This window comes from Falco cherrug, chromosome 3, assembly GCF_023634085.1.
Source record: "Falco cherrug isolate bFalChe1 chromosome 3, bFalChe1.pri, whole genome shotgun sequence".
In the NCBI taxonomy this organism is placed as follows: Eukaryota; Metazoa; Chordata; class Aves; order Falconiformes; family Falconidae; genus Falco; species Falco cherrug.
Window position 1 is genome coordinate 77,932,552 of NC_073699.1, and position 16,592 is coordinate 77,949,143.

Consider the following 16,592-nt stretch of genomic DNA (forward strand, 5'->3'; position numbering starts at 1 on the left):
CATACATATTTCAGAAATTTGGAAAAAATGAAAGTCAGTGTGTCAGAGACACAACTTAAGGGACAGAATCAAACAGGGGTGGAAAGGAATAAGTGGAAACAGTGCTGAGGATGAAGTTGGTCATTCTACTGCTCAGCAAGAATTTCTGCTTTTTTGGTAAACACTCTTCCAAAAGCATTTGCTTTCTGGGTAAAACTGGAATCATTGATTGAAAAGCTATTGAAGCATTGTATGTTTGGAGCATTTTCTGATATTCAACTTTCTAGTGTAGAAATTAAAATTTGGCAGGGAGGGAAAACATCCCCTGTTGTTGCTGTTGACAATTTTTAGCAAGAAATCTCTCTTTACCGACTTTAACAGGGGAATGAAAAGCTTGCACTTGATGCAGTCCTAGTGCAAAAGACAAACAAGGAGAATAACAAAATTAGACAAGTCAAAACATTCTGATTTGTTTTTTATCTACTCATTGGTACTTTCTTTCTTAGATTCTTGTCTGCTTGTCAGGGCTTTTCTTTTAGGCTATCAGCTTTTTGTACAGGGATTGTTGTTGAGCTTTCACACAGATTAGCATGTTGTGGGTTTGACTGGCAGAGGGCTAAGGGTTACAGCTTCTGCCAGTCACTGCAGACAGCCAGCTAGAAGGAAGGGTCATCTGGGCAACCTTTGCTATAGTAAACAACTGGGGAGCCCCTACAAGAAGGCTGAAGTATTTTATGCAAAAAAGCAAGCAAAGCCCTTGTTTGGGAAGAGACTCAGGCAAACAACCAGATGAGAATCATCACAACCAGCACTCCTGCTGCCTGAGCATTCGGTCAGACCCTGGAAAGCGTTGTTGCCAAAGGCTGGTAGTTTTCCTACATGCCGTACCTAGCTCCAGCTTACAGTCTTACATGCCATCAATCCCAAGGGAAGACCACATATCTGCTAAATAGAATTGTGCAGTCATCCTCAGCTTAAACCCAAGTATTTGCTTTATGACCTTACTAGGTCTAGATGCATTTACAGGGAAGGCATGATGCTCAGGTGGAAGTGGCATTGTTTCTAGAGAAAACAATCAGGACTAATAGGGTAAGGACAGATCTGACGTGACAGTGTCGGCTAGAGACAGGGGCTGATGCCATTAGGGTGACATTTTAAATACACTCTTATATGGTTTATTTGTGAAGAATGAATATAATTCTCCAAGAGACTAAGAACTCCACCTGCTCTGGAGATGTAGCTATAGCAACCTCCACACGATTACATTGCTAATCTGCAGGTGTTGAAGAGGCATAGATAGATGCTGTTGAGTAATTCGGCTCCAAATAGATACTTTGATCTGCATAACAGCTTGCATTTATGTCCCAAATATGGATCATTTCCAGTTCTGCAATTCTTATAAAAGCAAAATTCCCGTTCTTTATTTTATAATGGGAGTCTTAAAACTTGCCCATGCTATCTAACAAGCTAGGCAGCTCCATTACTTTTTGGGTGGGGCAGGAGCAAGGGAAAAGGAAAGCTTTTCATTGCCAAAAATGCCCAGACTATTTCTTGCATGTTTTATCTGAGTGACTCCTCAATGGGAACAAAATCAAACAAAAGAGAATACTTGTTCTACTTTCCTGTATACATGATGTACTGATCAATCAGTTGCATCTTCGCATTAAAGAGAGTCTATTCTGCTGCAGACACTGACGGCAGTCTCTGAACATGTACCAGGTCAGACCATGCTTCATTAGCAGCCACGACACTGTTAAAAACATCAAGCTAACGTCTGTCCTGGTTTACTCTCCATGAGATGTCAGTGAACTTGGTGGGGATGCCTGGGATGGAAGTCAAGGCAGAATATGGCTCAACATCAGAGAGCTCCAAAGGAATCTGGACCTTTGATAGGCAAAATCTGCAATTCACTGATCCAATAAAAGGAATTCAACAGCTCCAAGAGAAAAATGACCCTTCATTGTATTCCCTGCTAATCTGCTGGCGTACTTCTTTAGAAAGGTAGTTCAGTCACACACTCGTAATTTCATGAAAGCTGGTTAAGGAGATTTGATGAAACCTCTAAAGACAGTATCGCATGACCCTTCCCTTCTCTCCTTTTTACCCTGTATTTCTTTGCCAACTGAACATCCCACATACCAGTTGCTCTGCTCACCTCCTGAAGCAGCCTACTCTGCGCTGTTTCCTACACCCACTTCATTTATTTCCTTGCAGGTTGCTGCATAATCACCTTATTCATTTATCTGAATGACTTTTCTGCATTAAAGAACAACAAATCAAAACAGAAAAGCCATTCAAGGTATCTCTATGCTTGCAAAAATTGGTGGTCTAAGTTGAATGCTTGCCTTTTGCATGAATTTCATGCGACTGTAGTGGGCCACAGCCCAACAGCCGACTCTTTTTCTCATGGAACCTCACTTCATCCCTTGCTCAGGATGCAGCTCTTCCAGCAACATTATTTTATTGCTGAAATCAAATGTTTCCCACTTCACCCCTAAGCCCCCCTACACCTTCTGCTGGTCTTGCTTTCACCCCTGCCTCCTGCCCCAATGACCCCCTGTCCCTATGTCAGTGTCCTTCATTTTGTTACAGCCGCAGGCCCCTTGCATGCACTGCCCTGGCCATCCTGGCCACCTCTACCACCAGGAGCCACCAGGCTCCTCCACCTCCCACCCTGTCAGGACATTTCAGACTCCTTGTCCCTGGCTCTTGTGGCTTTTCCTCCACACCTCCTGTCACTGCATGGCCCCAGCCATGGGGGTTATCCAACCCTCTCAGGGTTAGGGGACAGCTGGAGGGGGGAATGACAACATCTCGCTTGGCCACTGAGGGGACACAGCACTTTGGGCTTTGGCGCCTTGGTCCTGATTTTCCAGCATGCTCAAGCCTTGTGCATTAAGCAGATCAGTCCTGCCTCGTTATCCTCTACCAAATGCACTTCAACCTCAGGTGATCAGTCTGAGATCACAATGCCTTCCCAGTAAGGCCATATTAATTATATTCCTGTTTTCTAATTCTTCATTAATTAATTTTTCCATCAATTTCTACATTACTTTGCCTGGGATTGGTATTGAGTATGCTGGCCTATATTTACCTGTGTGGTTTCATTTGTCTTGGAATTTTTGTACAATATTGACATTGACCTTTGAGAATTTCCCTATTATTTCATGGCTTATTAAAAATTTACATATACTAGCTAAAAATATCCTGCATTTGCTCTCTGGGGCCACTTCTGTGGACCTTCAGATTTCAAAGATGGCTAACCCTAGTGCAAGTTGTTCAATATCTTTCTTAATTAGTAATATGTCAGAAAATAACGTTCTTCCAAATAGAGAACATAAATAATTGTTGAGCAGTCTGGGGGTTTTCTTCATCGTTATTAACTACTTGTCTGTCTCCAGCTAGTAATGAGACTATGGCATTGGTAGTTTTTCTGATATTATTCATAAGATTTCAAGAAACCTTCTTCTTAAACAAAGCCTGATCAGAACTTTTTTCTGATGTCTTTAGTATCCTTTATCAATTTTCTACACTTCATAAACTCTTATTTATACGGATTTTTATTACCTCTCCATTTTTCCCATATGTTGCATATCACTTTTTAATTTGTTATTCCTGCCTTCATCCTTCCGCTGAAAGAGAATGAGCTTTTCACCAATATTATTCAGCTCCTTTACTGTGAAGTAATGGCTTTTTGGCCATTTCAGGTGTGCTGCTTCCTAATAATTTTTTACACTCAGTTTCACTTGTAACTTTTCTCAGTTTGAGAAACTAGTGTCTTTAAGTACCAAGTGTATGTGGTACTTTAAGTTACAGAAGTTGTCAGAACAGTGATGGCAGCTGTCCCCAGGCAGTCTGCGCTTTCTGCTTCAGCACAGTTTCCTTGTCACACAGCCCAGTGCCGAAGTAGGACACCAGTCTGCACCCAGATCGGGGCTGCAAGGGGTCTCGCCTCTCTGAAGGACACTGGTTTGGTTTCACAGGTGTGTGCAGTTTATAAGCAGTTCGCTGACACACAGGCAGAGGAGGTTTGCTGCTTCCGAGATGCCCACCATGCCCAAACCAGTAATGGTGGAGAATGTGTCACCTCCCCTCTTGCAGTCTGTGCCCTGCCCAGGCAGGTTTTGCCCAGTTTAACACTGCCATCGTACAGAACCTTCCGGGCGGTTTCAGTAGTACTGGATTTTTCCCCATCAGTGATAACTTTCAGTTCCTCCAGCTTGTTTCCCAAGCTCCTTGTGTTGGTCTATAAATCTCTGGAAAACAAGGGCTCTGGTGACACAGGAGGTGGGAGAGGGTCTCCAGCCAAGGGGAAGCCCCTGATCCACATACCCCGGTGGGAATGGGAAGCTCAGAGGGAGGGAGAGCTTGGCTCAGAGATCAGGCAAGGCAGAGTTGAACTGAACTCTCCTGCTTAATCCTCTGCCTCGACTGCAAGACTTATCCTTCCTCCCAAATTGCTTTCGAACTGTATTGCTCCCAGATGTGCAGAAGTGTTTTTAGCGAGCCCAAATAGCCTCTCAGTTATCTAGTTGAGAGGGAAATGTCATATATCGCTGAAGGAAAATCTTAACATTCTTTCTGTATGTGCATGTTAGCCCATAGCAGAAATAGTTCCAGCTCGAAAAATATTATTTTGGGAATCAAAATCAGCACTTTTTCTTGTTTGAGTGTGTTATTTTTCACTTTGCTTGGCTCTTCAAGTGCAAGGTCATGTGGCAAATCATTATACCAGCAATGTTTATCTCCATTTGAAGAACTCCATCAAGAATTGATTTAAAAGAGGTTTAGATAGTGCCTATTTTTTTTCTTGACAACAGTTCCATTATTCAAAGCCCATTTATGCAAAATAATTTGCTGCAGAGGTATCTTTATTTTAATTGCAGAAAGAAGCCTTTTTTTTTTTTTTTAATTATAACATTAAGTTGTAGCACATCCACTCCCATGGATTCTGTAAGAAAATCAGGGAAATACTGTTTAAAGAGACCTGGGCAAACCTCCCTCTTGAAGTTGGAGCATCACCAGCCTAGCCCAGGCCAGCCTGTGCACTCACACCCCACAAACACGTGCACATTTCTGTCTCTGTATGTACGCACATACGCACCATATTACACCTTTTATTGGCCTTCACTATTTTTAGTAGTTTTTAAAACCTTACACAGGTGCTGTATCTTAGAAATACAGTTTTTAACACCAGCTGGTTACACTCTGCTAAGTGTTTTATCTACAAGATTAGATTACACACCCTAGGGATGAAAGTGGCTTAACCACATTGTACAGCAGGTAAAGTGCTTTGGGGTCTGCATTGTGTCATTAAGACCAATATGAAGAAGCAGACAGACTTATCTTAATCTTGCTGATTGCCTCAATTAACACAGTCCCTATAGTGTCCTCCTTGATATCTAATCCCCACCGTTTCTTGTTCTATGTATTTTGCTTTGACAATGTTATCAGATCATTGCTAAGGGTATAAAATTACATATTAAGGAAGTGAGGATGTGGCAGACATTGAGAAAAGCCACATGCTTAATTAAAATGGAAATCAAGTAATTGACTATTGTCTTTTGTGTAAGGGAAAGAAATGTACCAGATACAGGCCCTAAAAATAAAAAGTAAAAAAACCCAAACAAACAAACAAAAAAAGTACACAGGGGAGGAAGCCAATTATAAGCAGAATTCAAAAGTGATGCCATTCATAGCAACCTGTCTACTCCTGGCAAACACTTTTATCATTTGGAAATGACTTTTCATACACAGCAGCATGAGCAAGCAGCAGAAAAGAGAAGGGCTGCCCTCCTACATCTCGCACATCCAAGATGTAGTGAAATTATCTCTACACTCACGGGACTTTTCCTTATTCCTGAGGGTGGTCTCTACTTCAGGAGCAGCCCTGAGTGAATTCCTCAGTCATGTGAAGACAAATAAAGATGAAGATTCAGGCCCAGGGAACTTGATGAAATTATGATCCAGCCCATTCTGCAAATGATACCTAGCATAAAGTTTGCTGTGGCTAAAAAATACTTAAAAAAAAATTCCCTGGAAGAAAGTAAAAGTTAGTGGGAAGCTGACAACCTTGAACTGGCAACGAGCACTGCTACCAGAAGCAATCCTGTGGCTGAAATATCTTTCTGCTCTCTGATGTGCCATCTGATGCTCTGGACAGCTTTCAACAAGTGTCCCAGGGCCAGGCTGCTGCGCTGAGCAACCACAACCCTCACAGTGAGAGCATCCACAGGTCCTTTCATGGGGCAGCAGGGAGGCAGGCAGCCCTCCTCCTCCCCAGTGTTCATCCTGCAACGCAACGTCCCCATCAGTCCAAGCTTTCTTTCCTCTGAAGTCTCATGATGAGAGCCTCTGGTGACTGCTTTAGTTTAGGGATTCTCCTTCTGTTTCCACCTCTCATCCCACCCTACCCCTAGTGTGCAACACATGGGATCGTATTTTAGAGGAGAAGGGTGGACGGTTAAATGTTGGTTTCAAACCCTGAGTATTTAATTGTAGGAATCCTTAAATATTTCATCTGGACCAATCTTTTAAATCCGCTCAGCACTTGCACCTTGCACTGGGTAACTGCCATGAAAGACAGCAGCAGAGGTTTGAAAAGTGAATTACTTTTGCAAGGAGTTTTTCCTCTCCTCTTCCTTCTGCCAAAATTTTAAGTGATGTACACCTGTTTCTGAGCTAGTAAACCCACTCTGTCTTTCATATTGGCTTTCCTAACTGACTCCCTGACTATATGTTACAGTGACATGCCAGGACAGAACTGAAAGGAAATATTTCTGGAGGAGAAACTGCCTTCTACTAGTGAAGTCATATGTAAGAGTATCCCATCCTTACTACTCACAATGCAAACACCACCTCATTTGCATTTCTGTGCCTTAAATGTAGATGGTCTAAGATAAGTCATTGTCAGATGCCTGTAAATATTGGTGAGTGCTCTGGGACCTGTTTTGTAACCATTTCTTTTTCTTCTGTCACAATCTGAGAGCTGCATGTTAGCAAAGATGTGGATGGAGCTTCTGGGAGGGAAATGAATACCTTTGCTTAGTGGGTGACAGCAAAATAAAAGAAAGTTAGGGAAGAAAATTTCTAGATGAATAATGAATTGAGCTGGGTTGGAGGCTGGTGAATCTTAATTAGAAATCTGACATAACAGTGGCCTCCCATCTTCGTGCTCCCTGCACTCACAGGGATGCTTGGTAGCAGCTGCGTTGTCTGTGTGTTCCCCACCTTCTGGTGACCATAACAGCCAGCAACAGAGCCTCTTGCTGGACAGGGGTGAGATGCAGCCACCCGGGTTGGGAACAACGCTGCTGCTTCTCTGGTGCAGGCAAAAGGACAGAGAATGTGCCAGCAAAAACAATGGGGAAAGGTGACTCTGTGGCTACCCCACCTCCCTCCAGACATTATCAGCAGGTCTGGTGAATTCTATTCATCTTGTCTACTGTGAACAGGTCTTGTCACTTCTTCTTTCTGCTTTTATTTTTTTCTTAATGGGAGTTTCAACACTCCTATTTGAGATGTCTTAGTGAAGTGCCTGAAGTCACAAGGAAGGGAGCGAGAACATCAATCTGCATCTGCTATCTCCTGCAGAGAACTGTCATCAGTCATTTTGTCTGGACTAGCAGGTGAGGGGCCACATGACCCAAAGAGCAGCTCCAGAGCTAGGAGGCAGGTGAGGTTCCCCCAGACTGAACTGTGAGAAGGTCACATCCTCTGGCCTCAGTTTCTCCAACTCTAAAATGAGAAAAAACACTTATTGCTCCAATTTATTTCATGTTTTAGAGGAAAAGTACTCTGTAAGTGCTACGGTTTATTATTCTAATGTGACTGTAAAATCATGATGTCTTTATTGCAAAATGATCTTTAAAACATGAAGCATTAGGATGGTGACTGAAATCATTAGTATCAAATTGTTCTGCTTTTGCCCTGTCACATTGATACTTCAAAGCAAAATTGTCTCGTGGGCGTTTGTAAGATTTTATGAGGATAACTTGTCTTTTCAAACCTTGTTCAGGGGAGAGGGCAAAAAAGCCCCCAGATGTTTTCTTATGAAAAGGACTAGGGTTTCTGCCTGTTTAATTCTGAGACTGTCCTTTAATATTTAAATTCCAAACCCACTAACAATCAACATGATGAATGATCAACGTGATGAAAATGAGCCTCCAATCGCTCAGAAGTGGTGCAGGCAGTTGTCCCCACACCTCAGTCCCATCTGAGTGTTGAGCTTACCAAGACATTGAGAAGGGATGGCTCCATCCCTTCCTCTGCCCACAGAAGGCACAAGTGCCCTCTGGCAGGGACCACATTTCCCATGTGCATGCTTGACACTTAGCACAGGGAAGCTAAATCCATGATGCAGTTCTTTAGAGCCCAACCGCAGCAGAAACACAGTATAAACAAGATGGCACTGTGCATTGCGCAGCTGCTGGGCTTGTAAAGTGTCTGGTTCTCCAGACCTGTCCTATCTTCTCTTGTCTTACAGGTTATATTCCTGTCAGGTTTACAAGGGTTTGAGCCATTGTCCTCCCCCTCCATACTCTTTGAGGCTGGACTGCATCTCAAAATCATGCTCTTCTGGCAGTAAGTCCACATGGCAGTCCATGAGACTTGGTGAGTGTACTCTGCTATGTGGGAACACACCATGAACAGCTTTTTTTCCATCAGCAGCTCTACTGGAGCAACTTTCTCACTCTCCTTCAACTTGTCATCCCTAGATCTTCCCTACCCTTGTGCATACATTTTGCAGGTCATTAATATGCTTGTGGCTGCCTGTGGTTGACCCAATCAACATTTGCAAGAAAGGAAGCTTTCTTCTGCTCACTGCACATGGCATGGTATCACCATGTTCTTTTTTGGGTTGTTTTTTTTTTTTTTTTTTCAGCCTAGTTATTTAGCAAAAAATGCTACTGGAAACTGTATTTATTTGCTCCTTCACTCCCTCTTTTCTTCTCCACCCAGCTCCCCCAGATGACTTCAGGATTTGCTAGGCAGTTTCCAAACAAGTTTGATCAAATGGAAGTGGCTTTAAATACTACAAATATAGCAATGAATTAAATGTACCTGGAGCTGTTCCCTGGCACAGAACAGTTCTTGCCCATGTTATTCAACTAATTTTCCCCCACACTGTGTACTGGGAATGGTCCTGGGCCTGACTTTCACATCATATCCAGGAATTGCTGAGACAGTGCTGGTCAGCTCAGGCCAAAATGGGAAGAAGAAGGATCACTATCACCGATGGGCTATGTAGATGACAGTGTGCCTATTGCCACAGTTTGGTTTTCTAGGGTAGATGTAACTAAGCAGAAATGCCTGAAAATCTGACAGAAATGAACAGCCAAGTAGAAGACAGCCAGGAATTTACACCAAGCTGCCTTCTGACACTGGAGTGGAGAGCCCAGCCACAGGACACAACCCCATGACAAACCAGATTCCACCAGCTCAGGAATGAGTTGGTAATGACTAGGTGAACAGAGCAAATACTCTGGGTTTGCATGGATGGCCTGACCCAGGGCCGTTTGCTTGTGCAGAACTGCTCACCGCCGCTTCAGAAAATGTGTGGGAAAGTGTTATTCCCAGGTCTTTACATCAAATGTATAATGAAGTCACTAGCTGCAGGCTGGACAAAGGAGCTGCCCCATGTCACCTCTATCACATGGTCTAGGGCCCAGCCCTGGTGCCTTTCCGAAGCAATAATGCAGCTGGTCCCCATTTAAATGGAAATAGCCTCTAATGGACTGAAACCCCCGCACCACCCACAGTGGGAAGCACCTGTGGTCCCCAAAGAAGTGCAACCCCCATGGGTTTCACAAAGCTGGCAGAGATCTGGGTAGGGCTGTTTCAAGGTCTCCAAACTATAGAGGACATCCCACAGGCAAAGCTGGGGAACATGGCAAGCCACCAAGTATGGGGCAGCACTCCTGCCTTCAACTCTTCCTCAGGTTTCCATGAGTTCATCTCTGGCTCTACAGTCTGATTTCCAAAGTCCAAATGGATAATTTCAGTTTTTGAGAACTTTGTTTCTGTAGGGTTTCAGGGAAGTCCATTTTTGCTGAAGTATAGTCCATAGGCCTGTGATGCTCAGCAACACCTGTGAATTTATGTACATAATGTCACAAGTGAAGTCTGATGAAGGAAAGACCAATACTGTGGCTCTGATCCAGCTATTGAGTATGACTACTATCTAGTCTTATGGCAAACCAGTTCATTAGCATTTAAATTGATTCTTAAATATTTTCCTAGAAATTCACAGCAATATAAGCCTTAAATCCGGGACTGGTAATGTTGTGATTTTTATGTCTAATTTTTGATTTAATTTTTAGTCCAATAGATTGCGATTATACGGCCATGCAATTTCAGAAAGCTGCTATAAAGTCCACAGATTTGTGTTTTGCCTTTAATGAGTAAAAGAGAAAAGGAAAAAGTAGACATTACCCCATGTCCCTATGCAAAACTGATGGCAAATCCTGAAATTCTTGGACATAAAACCCTCATGCATTCTAGTTACAAATTACAAGCCTAGACAGAAGATACATCTTTTAAGCTGTGTCCAGGATACAAAATACAAATCGAAAGTATCTGGACAGTCCTGGGAGTTGGATGGCATAGACGTCAGTCAGTGAATACCTATATTCTGAACTTAGTGGAAGACACGAGTGAAAAGAGTTGAATGGCTTCTGTCCAGCCTCTGTCCACACCTGATGGGATTCAGCACATGCCTGACCAGTACCTCCAGCTGGAGAGGAGCAGTGGCGATGGTTTACAGGGGGTTAGTCACACTCACAATATGTTGACGTTGATAGTGTGTGGACATAAGCAATGCCCCTTGCCTGTCTCAGCTGTGTACTTCAGGCTGTTTGTTTCTCTGCTAAATTTCACCAACCACCCCGGGAGCATTAAAAAAAAATGTTTCATATGGGTACAAAAAGGCAAAACCCACCATAAGCCAAACTTGTGTAGCTTTTCAGTGACCTTTGTGATTGGGAGCACGTTTTTACTCCATTGATTTGATCCTGTTAGTTAATGTCACCCATGTCAATCCTTGTGAGTTTTGTGGTTTTCAGAGGTGGTTTTTTTCCAGCTGTGGTTTCCATGGCTGAGCACTCTGCTGCCACTTACCTCAGTCACGACTGAAATGGGAAATTCTTCAGAGACTGACAAGTTAACAAATGGACACTTTAGCAATATTGCATTGCTCATCTGCTTGAACCTGTATTTTAATTAGCTTGAGGAAGATAAAAAGGCTGCTTTTTCAGGTGTGAGTTGCTGCAAGACCCTGGGGGAAACAAAAGAAACTGTTTAAGGGAAGGAAGTGCTCGTGCTATTATAGCCACAGAAAGCTGACTTCGCTCAGTCCTGCCCTGCTGACAAGTGCTGCTAACATTGTGTGTGTAACACCCCTTCACAGGCTTCTTCAGGAGCTCTGATGTGGGAGCTGGTGTAGATGATGAAGTACCACAACACTGACAATCGCACATCTTTGGTAGCACATTAAAAATGAAAGAAGTTACTTGAAAACATCCTTGTTGAGTATTAATCAGTGAAATCTGACTTTGGTGTGAGAATTGCTAGATCAAGCTCTATGTGTTTCTTACCCATTTAACAAGCATTGCCATAGGGAATCTGAGGGTAGAGAGAAATTACTGTCACAGAATTTTATTTTATTGAACTAAATCTTCAATAAGAAAGGTGTGACCACAATTTCTCTTTAACAATAAAAGTTTAATTATGGACTGAATGTCAGCAGTTCAGCAGAGTGCTTTTCACTAAGTGCTAAATTCAATTCCTTGCCAGAAACATATTTCTGTTCATTAAAACATTAGGCTACTTACACTGATTCTTGTACTGTATCAAAGGGGACACTGTGCAGCTGAGAGATTCACATTTCCTCTCCCACACTTTTTTTATAAGACTCACTGTACTTGTAACAAGCACAGTTAAAAAACTCAGAAAGTTGTGTGAAGGGACAAGGTTAAATCAAAAGCTTACAAGCAAATCCTCTTGACGTGATTTGAATTCAAGGTTACATCTAGGTGTTCCAATTCATTCATCAGTCCATGACTGAGCCTTTGAAAATGAGCTGATTCCAACAGGACTGTGACCTTTGCATCTTTGACTACCTATATGGTTCATTATAAAAGACAATGCATTTTATTTCCATGAACCTTACCCAAGCCTCAGTGTAGTCAACAGGAACCCCACCCCACCACTGAGTTCAGTGGAGTTTGAACCAAAAGCTCTCACGTTACCAAAAAAGTTCCCACCAAAACAAACAGACATCAAATGAATGACGGGCTTGTTCTGGAGCAAAACGTGGCTTCAGTTTTATGCTCACACTTCTATGTTACCTCCCAAACCTTTTTTGTGCATCTTGTGGAATGACATACCTCTTAAACTCTTTTTATGTAGGTCTGCCATAGGAATAAAATGAAAACAAAACCTGAAAATGCAGAACTGTGCATTAGTTCTTGACATCATAATTCTGGGTGTTATGCTCAGGGCTTCATGCAGACCGGTACAGGGACCAAGAGGAGGGCTCCCTTCCTGGTTTTAACCAGAGTTGGATTAGGCTTTTCACTTTGTATATACCTTTGTCAAATAGTTCCCAAAATCGGGCAACTGAGCACTTGCGGTGCTGATGTTTCACTTGTCTAGAGGTGTCTGACATTGGCTGAAAGATGCATCTGTCACTCACAGCACCGGGAGAGGGCTGGGAAGCAACTAAATGTGTCAGAAGGAAAACTTGCAGAGATGCCTTGTACATCCTCACCTAAGATGAAGCAGATACCTTGCTGAATATAGCCAGAAGGATTTGACCATAAAAGAACTGTTAGTATCTTCCTAAATGATCTTGCTAATATCTTCCTTTCAATGACTACATCCTTTTATGTCTTATATAGCTGGTGCACCAAATGCATAAACCTTTTCTCCTGATAGCCCATTAGGTATGCTTTTGAGGTACAACCTCAGTAATGATTTCCTTCCAATGTAATTGTATTTTAATTACATATTTAAGGCCAAATTCTTTCCTGGTCTATCCCAAGTAAAACTCTTTGAAACCTTATTAATTTTAATTAAATAGAAGTTGGTGCAAAATTTCTAGCTGCTGAATTTTGCATTAAAAATTTTAAATTCATTCCAACGTGGATTTAATTTCCATAAGCACATCAATTAGTAGTTTGCTTCCTCATTTAGTCTTTCAGGGCAATAACACGAAATATACGGAACACAAAGTCCTTTCCAACAGATGGTATTAGGGCATAGCCCACATTTAAATGCTTCCCATTTACCACAGCTACCTGAGGCATGTTCGCTGCAGGCCCTAACAGACTTCTCCCTCATTAACACCAGTATCAGCGGCACTCTGTAAGAGATGGTAGAAATGGCTTTCGAATTCTTTCACTCAAGTATTTCTGTATGCCCAGTTCCAGAGAAGGGAGGGCCAGGCACAGGGTCTATGCAAGAAGCCTTCAGAAGAGGCACTGGGAAGCATTCAGCAAGAGGATGACCTGTAACTGGAGGTCAGTTGTCCCTTTACAAAAGGTGGGACAGAGCTCATGTCATCTGCCAGTGTGGTACGTGCATCGCTGCGGCGGCTCCCTCACTAATGAACTGCCCCGTTGTCTCGGCAAAGAAAGACAGACTGGAAACAGAGCAGGCAATCTGTCAGAAGGGACCTGGGTCACTAAGATCTCAAAAAGCCAGTTTGAAGTCTCCGTGTGAGCATGGATTCAGCAGAGGGAAGAACTGTATCAGTACACTGAGTTGGCTGTGAAAGACAGTGAGAAAACATGGAAGCGAAACTTTTTACTGAGTCACTTAGCAAGGAGGGCAAGAAGTCACCCGAGAGAGACTATTTTCAAAATAATACTTGGAACAATTGAACCATTGAGAAAGTTATTTGAAGACTTGACCTGGACAGAATAAGACTGTAGAGGGACACAGTAATTGTGCTCAAAACCAAGAATAAAAATAAGGGGCAAAAGAGCCTTATGTTTCAGATGTAAGATCTCTGACACTATGCCTATCTTTGGAGACATTATGGAGGCCCTAATTAAAAATAGAGTTGCTTGCGGGATTCCAGCCTGCAAGTGAAATTATTGAAAGAAACGGATCCAGCCCTGGAGAAATTAGCCAGCATCACAAAGAAGTCATCGCTGAGTGCTCAGACAACTATAACACATGTCACTGGGACTCCAAAGCTCTCGGGTGAGGAGAGGGTACTGCCCAGCAATGCCTCTGTCAATACGCTGAGCAGGGCGTGCTGTGCAGGGTACCACACAGATGTCTGTTTGCAAAACCTTTACAGCCCAGAAGGGAGGCTCTGGCAGTCACTGTGACTTACTGCCCACAATGAGCACTGCAGGGTGTGCCTGTCCTAACTCTCAGCATTTTTCTTCAAACAGCCACCCAGCAGTTCCAGCAAAGGTCTGGCATTGTTTATCCAGTATAGGCTGAGAACATGGCAGAGGGGCTTGCCTGAGTGGAGCCACCGAGCATATCCTCTGGCCAAGTGCCCACAGCAAACACTGTCGGGGAAAACAGTGAGTTGGCAGAGAGGCAGCTCAGCCTGACCCCTCGAAAAAATCTGGACAGGTCTGTTTGCTTTTAATGGCAGGAATCGTGTACAGCCACTGCAGCTCATTGCCCTGGCTTCATGGACACTGGCTGCCTTGGAGCCGCTTCCTCTTTTATTTTGGGATCCCTAAGTGCAAAGGGAATGGGGTTGCAGCTTCTGATCTGGGGCAAAACAATGGTGAAATGTGATCTGAGCCTGAATAATAGAAGGAAAAATCTGCCTAACAGAAATTCCTGGGAGAGGAGTTAGAATAGCAGGAAGCAGAGCTGGATCTGAGTAAAACGGAAAACAGATTACAGTCATGCTGGACGTGAATCACTGCACAAAATAGTGTGTGAAAACAGGTCAGAAGCTTGGTGTGAGTTTTAGGCTTACATCTGTGGACTAGTTGTCCACAAAGTCCCATAACACAAAGAGGAAAGCTGGATCATGTGCATGTCTGCCGGACCCTTCTAAAGCCTCTCCAGTTTTGGTCCAAACACAGAGAGGATGTGATGCTCCCAGCCCCAGAGGGTCAGGGAAGCCTCTTCCCAGCCTCTTCCCAGCCTCACGGGAGTCCTCAATGCCAAAATCACCAGGATTATAATTTCTGAGGTGGTATAGACAGATACAAGACACAGGAAGCCTGAAAACTGTTTAGAGATTGAAAAGTCCGAGAAAACCCTGGGGATGTTTGTTATAAGCAGTATCATTTACTGTTATAACCCATGGCATTGGCCACATGTTACAAACATCTGTCATGTGAAAGAGATGGAGCAGCTGGTGCCACCCCCAAGCCCAAAAGGAGAAAGTTACAAAGTGATTCAGCTGGGAAGGTCTTGAACAGACAGAAGACTCTGTTATTCGAGGCCTCCTCTCTGAGATCCTACAGCATCTGCAACACCAGATCACCACAGCCTTGAAAAATCAGTACTGCGGTCCGACCAGGAGAGAATGGCAACTATGCTCTGGATGCTACCAGCAGGACAAAGCCAAAACTGAAAGATTTACCAACATGAAACAACAGTGTTGCTGATGAGTTGGGGTAGAACTGGAGGTCGAAACAGCACAGGATATTATTATTCGTGAATTAGTGGACTGTGGACAATCAAAGAGCATATTTTTCTAGTGCTTGTTTCATGTTAATGTTTTTGTCAATGTTTGTTGTTTGGTTAATGAAGATGTGAGGAAAGATAGCTGTAGGATGCTCTGGCACAAGGCAGCTGGACCCTCTCTTTGGGGCTGCAGAAGCCCCTGTTACACACGTATCTACCGACACTGATTAAAGCTGGTCTCTGCCGGATGCCTGGGCTCTGCATGGTGGCTGAGCAGCACAGCTACAGTGTTGTCCACAGCTGCAGTACCTCTGAAAATAGCTTTTTTCAATAAGGATCTTGCTTCATTTTAACAAACAACGAAGTGCTTTTTGGCTCCTGCTCAGCATGTGTTACTCGACATGCCAGGCATTCCCAGCAGCTGGGAAGAGAGTCAGGCAGTGAGGAACTACTTTGTGTACTGAGCTAAACTTACTTTCTTATTTTGCCAAATTTTGACAAGCAGGTAAATTTTTTAAAGGTGATACATGCCTGTAAATGCAACATGTAAGTCGTTTTGCTGCAGTCTTTCCATCTAGCGTGCTATGCTTACCAGGATAAAAGATCAGCAGTTAATGTGACTCTGAGAATTAAGAAGAAAATATGTGCTTTTCTATCAAAGAGAGTGGCTTGAGTTAAAATATTTCAAAGGGTTGTGCAGGTCTATTGAAGTCTGAAGCTCACTGTTCCTTACCTGCTTAAATAAAGAGAAGTTGAGCTTAATGGCATATCTCTGCATAACCGAAAATGCACAAACACCAGGAGACAAAAAGAGAGAAAGCTAACTGGAAGCAGTTTCCCAATATGTATGAGTTACTTGATCTTGGCAAACAGAACCTGTAGTTTCAAGCCATTTAGGCACTTTGGAAAATTTCTTCTGGTTATGAAGCACGCTTACCAGGCAGCTGCAACACCAGTCAATACCCGGTCCTGCAGCCAGCCCTGGGGAAAGAGGAGTCTCA